Source organism: Pristis pectinata, chromosome 2, assembly GCF_009764475.1.
Source record: "Pristis pectinata isolate sPriPec2 chromosome 2, sPriPec2.1.pri, whole genome shotgun sequence".
NCBI lineage: Eukaryota > Metazoa > Chordata > Chondrichthyes > Rhinopristiformes > Pristidae > Pristis > Pristis pectinata.
The window spans coordinates 55,532,241-55,538,240 of NC_067406.1; the positions used below are offsets into that span (position 1 = coordinate 55,532,241).

Below are 6,000 nucleotides of genomic sequence, written 5' to 3' on the forward strand. Positions count from 1 at the left end.
TCCAGTAACGTCCCCACTACTGATCTCAGGTTGACTGGTCTGTAGTTCCCTGGCTTGTCCTTGCTACCCTTCTTAAACAATGGGACAACATTAGCCACCTTCCAGTCTTTGGAAACTTCACCAGTAGCTAACAATGAAGCAAATATCTCCGCAAGAGCCTCTACAATTTCTTCTCTAGCCTCCCACAAAGTCTGAGGATGCACTTGGTCAGGCTCTGGGGATTTATCCACCTTAATGCGCTGTAAGGCTGCAAGTACCTCCTCCCTGGTAATATGAATTTCCTCCAAGACATCTCCACTTGTTTTCCTTATCTCTTGAGCAACCATGATTTTCTCCTCAGTAAACACAGAGGATGTTTGTTAAAACCCCACCCATCTCCTGCGGCTTGAGACATAGGTGGCCCTGCTGATCTCTAAGGGGACCTACCCTCTCTCTAACCACCCTTTTACTCTTTATATAGCTATAGAACCTCTTCGGATCTTCCTTAACCTTACCTGCCAGATCCATCTCATTCCCTCTCTTTGCCCTCCTGATTTCCCTCTTAAGAGTATTCTTAATCTTTTTATAGTCATCAAGACATTCACTCATCCCTGACCTCCTAAACCCAATGTATGCTTCCTTCCTTTTCTTGACCAGAGCCTCAATATCCCTCATCAGCCAAGGTTCCCTAAACTTACCAAGTTTGCCCTTCAGGAACATGCTTCTCCTGGACTCTTGATATCACACTCTTAAAAGCCTCCCACTTTCTATTTATTCCTTTCCCTTCGAACAGACTCTCCCCATCAACCTCTGCTAGTTCCTGCCTAATTCCCCTAAAATTAGCCCAGCTCCAGTTTAGGACCCTAACCTGTGGACCTGCTCTGTCCTTTTCCATCACTATCTTAAAACTTATAGAATTATGGTCACTAGAGCCAAAGTGCTCCTTGGCAGCCGCTTCGATACTTGCCCTGCCTCATTCCCTAAGAGAAGGTCCAGTATTGCACCCTCCCAAGTATGGTCCTCTATATATTGACTCAGGAAACTTTCCTGGACACAGTTCACAAATTCCACCCTATCCAGGCCCTAAACACTCTTGGTAGTCCTGTCACTACTGGGAAATTAAAATCTCCCGCTAATGCAACCCTATTATTCTTACAACTATGAGCAATTTCTCCTGTCACAAACCAGCAACAAAAGAAACACACTGAGCATGATTCAGTGTTAAAAACTATTTTATTAATCACTACTTATGATAATACATAAAATAAAAGTAAAAATGTTAGTATGTTAGAATTCAAAAATGTTAAACCTCGAACGTTAACCCCAAAACTAAACTCTTCGTGTGTGTGTGTGACAAAGTCCAAAACTCCAAGTTCCGGAATGGTTCTTAAAGTTCAGTTCCGCAAGCCATAAGGTGAAACATGAGCAAGGGCTTCTTCAACAACCACCGTTGTCTGAAGATAAGATGTAGATGTAGAAAAACATAGAGAGAGTACATACGAAATCCAAATGTTCCACGATGGAACCCAAACGACACTTCAGTGTTTACTCGGTAGTGACTTCCTCACCCCGAAAGCATCCGAACCGTGGTCGTCCACACATAAATACCTGTTTCCTTCTACAGGTCAGCAACAAAGTGAACTCCACCGGATTACTTCCAACTTCCATACATGGATTTCAGTGGCAAACACAGTTATTGTTTCTCATCCATCGATAGAGAAAACAAGCAGGCTGGTGTCTCTCTCCCTTCTCTCTCTCTCTCTCTCCTTCTTCTTCTGACTTCTTCAACAACGTCATTACGTCCTTTATCTTCTATTGACGTAAGCACGCCCCACACACACATACACACACACTCTCTATCTTAAAGGGACTTTCACTGAGTCCGTAACACTCCACACACCTGCTCCTCAAGTTCTTGCTATGGGGGGGGGGGGAGGTGGGGGGATCTATATGCAGCCCCATAAGAGTGACCCTCCCCTTTTTGTTTCTAAATTCTACCCATATGGACTCTCTGGATGATCCCCCAAGAATATCATCTCTAAGCACTGCTGTTACGTCCTCCCTTATCTAAAGGCAACACCCAGTCCTTGCTTACCTGTACCTCTATCACACCTGTAGCATCTGTATCCTGGAACATTGAGCTGCCAGTCCTGCCTTTCTCTCAGACATGTCTCTGTTCTGGCTGTAACAGCCCAGTTCTTGGAGCCAATCCACGCTCTGAGTTCGTCTACCGCACCTGTTAAACCACGTGCATTGAAATAAATGCAGTTTAACTGTGTATTCCTTTCCCAGCCTTTACTGTGCCCCTGGCTATCCTGATTACTAAACTTGCTCTGTCTACTGCTTTATCCCATGACTTGCTCCTGCTCAGAGTCCCAGCCCCCTGCCAATCTGGTTTAAACCCTCCCACGTAGCACTAGCAATTTTCCCTGCAAGGATATTGAGTCCCTCTCTAGTTCAAGTGCAACCCATCCCTCTTGTACAGGACACCTCTACCCCAGAAGAGATCCCAATGGTCCTAGAACCTGAATCCCTGCCCCCTGCACCAGCTCCTCGGCCACAAATTCATCATGCCTATCCTTCTATTTCTAATTTTGCTTGCACGTGGCACCAGGAGTAATCTGGAGATCACCACCCTCAAGGTCCTGCTTCTTAACTTCTTTCCTAATTCCCTATACTCATTCTGCAGGACCTCATCCCTTGTTCTACCTATGTCATTTATACCAACGTGTACAATGACCTCTGGCTGTTCGCCCGCCCCCCGAGTATTTTCTGCAACCGCTCAGAGACATCCTTGACCCTGGTACCCAGGAGGCAACACCCCATCCTGGCATCTCTTCTGCGGCCACAGAATCTCCTGTCTGCCCCCCCCCCCCCCCACTTTGACTCTCCTATCACTATCACCCCGTATGACTGCACCCTTTCCCTCTGAACTTCAGAGCCAGAGACCTGACTACTGCTGCCAGCCCCTGAAAGAACATGCCCCTCAACAGTATCAAAGAGGTATACCTGTTAGTGAGGGGAATGGCCACAGGGGAACCTTGCACTGACTGCCTACTCCCCTTACTTCTCCTGGTGGTCACCCAGCTATCTGAAGCCTGTACCTTGGGTGTGACTACCTCAGTAAAAGTCTCATCTACGATGTTCTCGGATTCCCAGATGATCCTGAGTACATCTCCAGCTCCATCTCCTTGACCCGGTCTGTCAGGAGCTGCAGCTGGGTGCACTTCCCACAGACATTGTCATCAGGGAGACCCTGAGGTTCCCTGACTCCCCACATTTTACAGGAGGAGCATTCCACTGCCCTAACTACCATCCTGCCTACACTGAGTAAAGTACCAAGGATCAACAGCAGTATAAAACCTTACCTGTTTTTAACCTGTGCCTATCTCACCGAGGCCTTTTCAAAGATCCACTCTCAATCCCAACACCTGGGCCACTTACTCAGCCTCTTCACACTGAAGTCTCTTGAGCCAAAGCCTCAGTTCCCCACACCTACTCTGGCCCACTGTCACAGTGGGCACTCCAAAATGGCCACTCTGCTTGACCCTACCTTCTTTTTATTGACTTCTGTTAATTAGCTAATTAGCGAATCACCTCGCATTCAGCTCTTTATTCCAAGATGGCAATAAGCCTGAAGCCAAGTGGTTCAGGTAGAACCTAAGCTGAGCATCAATAAGTGGGATATTAGTGTGCAAGTGTTATTTGCCAGCACAGTTCACAATTTCCATCACTTTTGCTGGTGACTGAAAGCAATTGGCTGGATTGGATTCATCCCTTTTGTGGACAAGATATATCTGGGCAATGTCCCACAAAGCCAGGTCTCTCCACTAAAGCAGAATGGCTCGAGACTCAGCTTGTTGTGGCACACTCATCTTCAGTTCTACAGGCAATACTTACCAGGCCCATTATCTTTCCTGTATCTGTTGCATTCAAACATTTTAGGATATCATGTGGAATAAAATAAGTTGGCTGAGGACTGGTTTCTATGATGGATCTCAGAAGACTAAATGGTTTATTCTCTCACAGTTTTAACTGATGCTTCATTCTTGTATTTTGCAGTCAGGTATTGGGCCCAACCAGCACTGAGTATGGCAATGTTCATGAAGTCTTCGCCACCTCTGGATTGTTTAATTATCCAGCAGCACTCACAGTTGAAAGTGGCAGGACTGCAGAGCTTTGATTATAGGATCTTATATGCATGAGCAACATTTTGCTTCCACTGTTAAATGTGTGTACTCCAAAATTGTAGATCCATAAGTTTGGTGTTGTCCTTCTACACTCCACATTGATACCCAGACTTGAAAGTAAAGATAAAATGAGGGATATCATAAAGTTACAGATTGTGGTGGGATACATTTCTGATGCTGTTAATGGCCTGCAGTGCTTCATGGGTAGAAATTGTGTGGCAAATGACTCACCTCTTGACTTTTCAAAACCATTCCAACATCTTTAAAACAAGTCAAGAGTGTGACTATATACTCTTTACTTGTTTGGAGGAGTGCAGCCCCAGTAGCACCTGAGAAACTCAACACAATCAAGGTAAAGTAATTTTTTTAATTGGCACCTTAACCACGAGCCTGAATGTTCTCTTCCTCTGCCACTGATCTACTGTGACTATCATGTGTATTATCTACAACATGTATGGCAGCAATTTGCCAAGATATCTTCAATAGCAGTTCCCAAATCAAAAACCTCTACAAGCCCAGGAGGAGGACCTCTACAAGCCCTGGGGCAGCCAACCATGTTACTTCCTTGATGGCATATTGATATATCAATATGTAGCCGAATGCAGCGCGTTGCTGAAAGGAAAATTCAGAGACGTGGAGGCTGAACCGGAGCACACTTTACTGACAAGCAAAACGCGCGAGTGTGCATAAGTACCCCAGAGCCTCTCCGGCGGACGTGATGTAAGGTTCCTGCCGGAAGGCCCTCCCTGTGGTTAGTCTACGACACGCTCCTGTGCGTCTGCCCGCGGCCGCAGATGGCAGTTCGAGTTCCGTGAGTATGGGCCGCTACACCACCCCCCCCCCCCGAAACGTCCATCGGGGGTGTGGGGCTCGCAGTCTGTGTGTCCCTCTTGGGTGGCCTGCCCCGCCAGCGCGGTGAGGGTACCTTCACCGGCTGCTCAATGTCCAAATGCGCCGGTTTGAGGCGGTCCACTGTGAAAGTCTCCTCGTGGCCACCCACCTCCACGACACACGTAGATCCATTGTGCCGTATCACCTTGAAGGTCCTTCGTACGGCCTCTGTAGAGGTGACTTGTGCATGCCCCTGTGAATGAACACACACTCACAGTCCTGGAGGTCCTTAGGGATAAAGGACAGTGTGGTGCCATGTCTGGAGGTCAGAACCGGTGCCAGGGTCCCTACCTTGTCCCGCAGCCTCGTCAGCACTTCTGCCGGCATCCCTGCTGGACCTTGGGCCTCTGACACGAACTCGCCCGGGACCGTCAGGGGAGTGCTGTAGACCAACTCCGCCGAGGAGGTGCCCAGGTCCTCCTTGGGGGCCGTGCGGATGCCCAGTAAAACCCAGGGGAGCTCATCCGTCCAGTTGGGCCCTCTGAGGTGCGCCATCAGGGTTGACTTGAGGTGCCTGTGGAACAGCTCGACCAAACCGTTGGACTGTGGGTGGTACGCCGTGGTGTGATGTAACTGGGTGCCCAGAAGCTGTGCCAGTGCTGTCCACAAACCTGATGTGAACTGTGCCCCTCTGTCGGAGGTGATGTCTGCTGGAAGTCCGAACCTGGCGATCCAGTTTGCAATGAGCGTCCTGGCGCAAGATTCAGTGGACGTGTCCACTAGTGGCATGGCCTCCGGCCATCTGGTGAACCTGTCCACCATGGTAAAGATATACCTGGTGCCCCGGGTGACGGGCAGGAGGCCGACAATGTCCATGTGGATGTGCTGAAACCTCCCGAGCGTCAGCTAGAACTGCTGGAGGGGAGCCTTCACATGCCGCTGGACTTTGGCGGTCTGGCAGTGTACGTAGGTCCTGGCCCAGTGTCCGACCTGCTTGCGC

General features: G+C 48.6%; 1 protein-coding gene across 2 annotated transcripts in view; it reads left to right on the plus strand.

The window, feature by feature from the left end:
- The window catches only part of LOC127581790 (coagulation factor XI-like), a 91,714-nt gene extending 87,616 nt beyond the window's left edge, over positions 1–4,098 (plus strand). Inside the window, exon 24 of one of the 2 annotated variants that reach the window (XR_007958014.1) lies at positions 4,042–4,098. The gene's annotated coding sequence lies outside the window, so the exon portion shown is untranslated. Of the gene's footprint in view, positions 1–1,603; positions 1,795–4,041 lie in introns of those variants that run through there. The other variant, XR_007958013.1, reaches the window with a different exon arrangement.
- Positions 4,099–6,000: the final 1,902 nt, after the last annotated feature.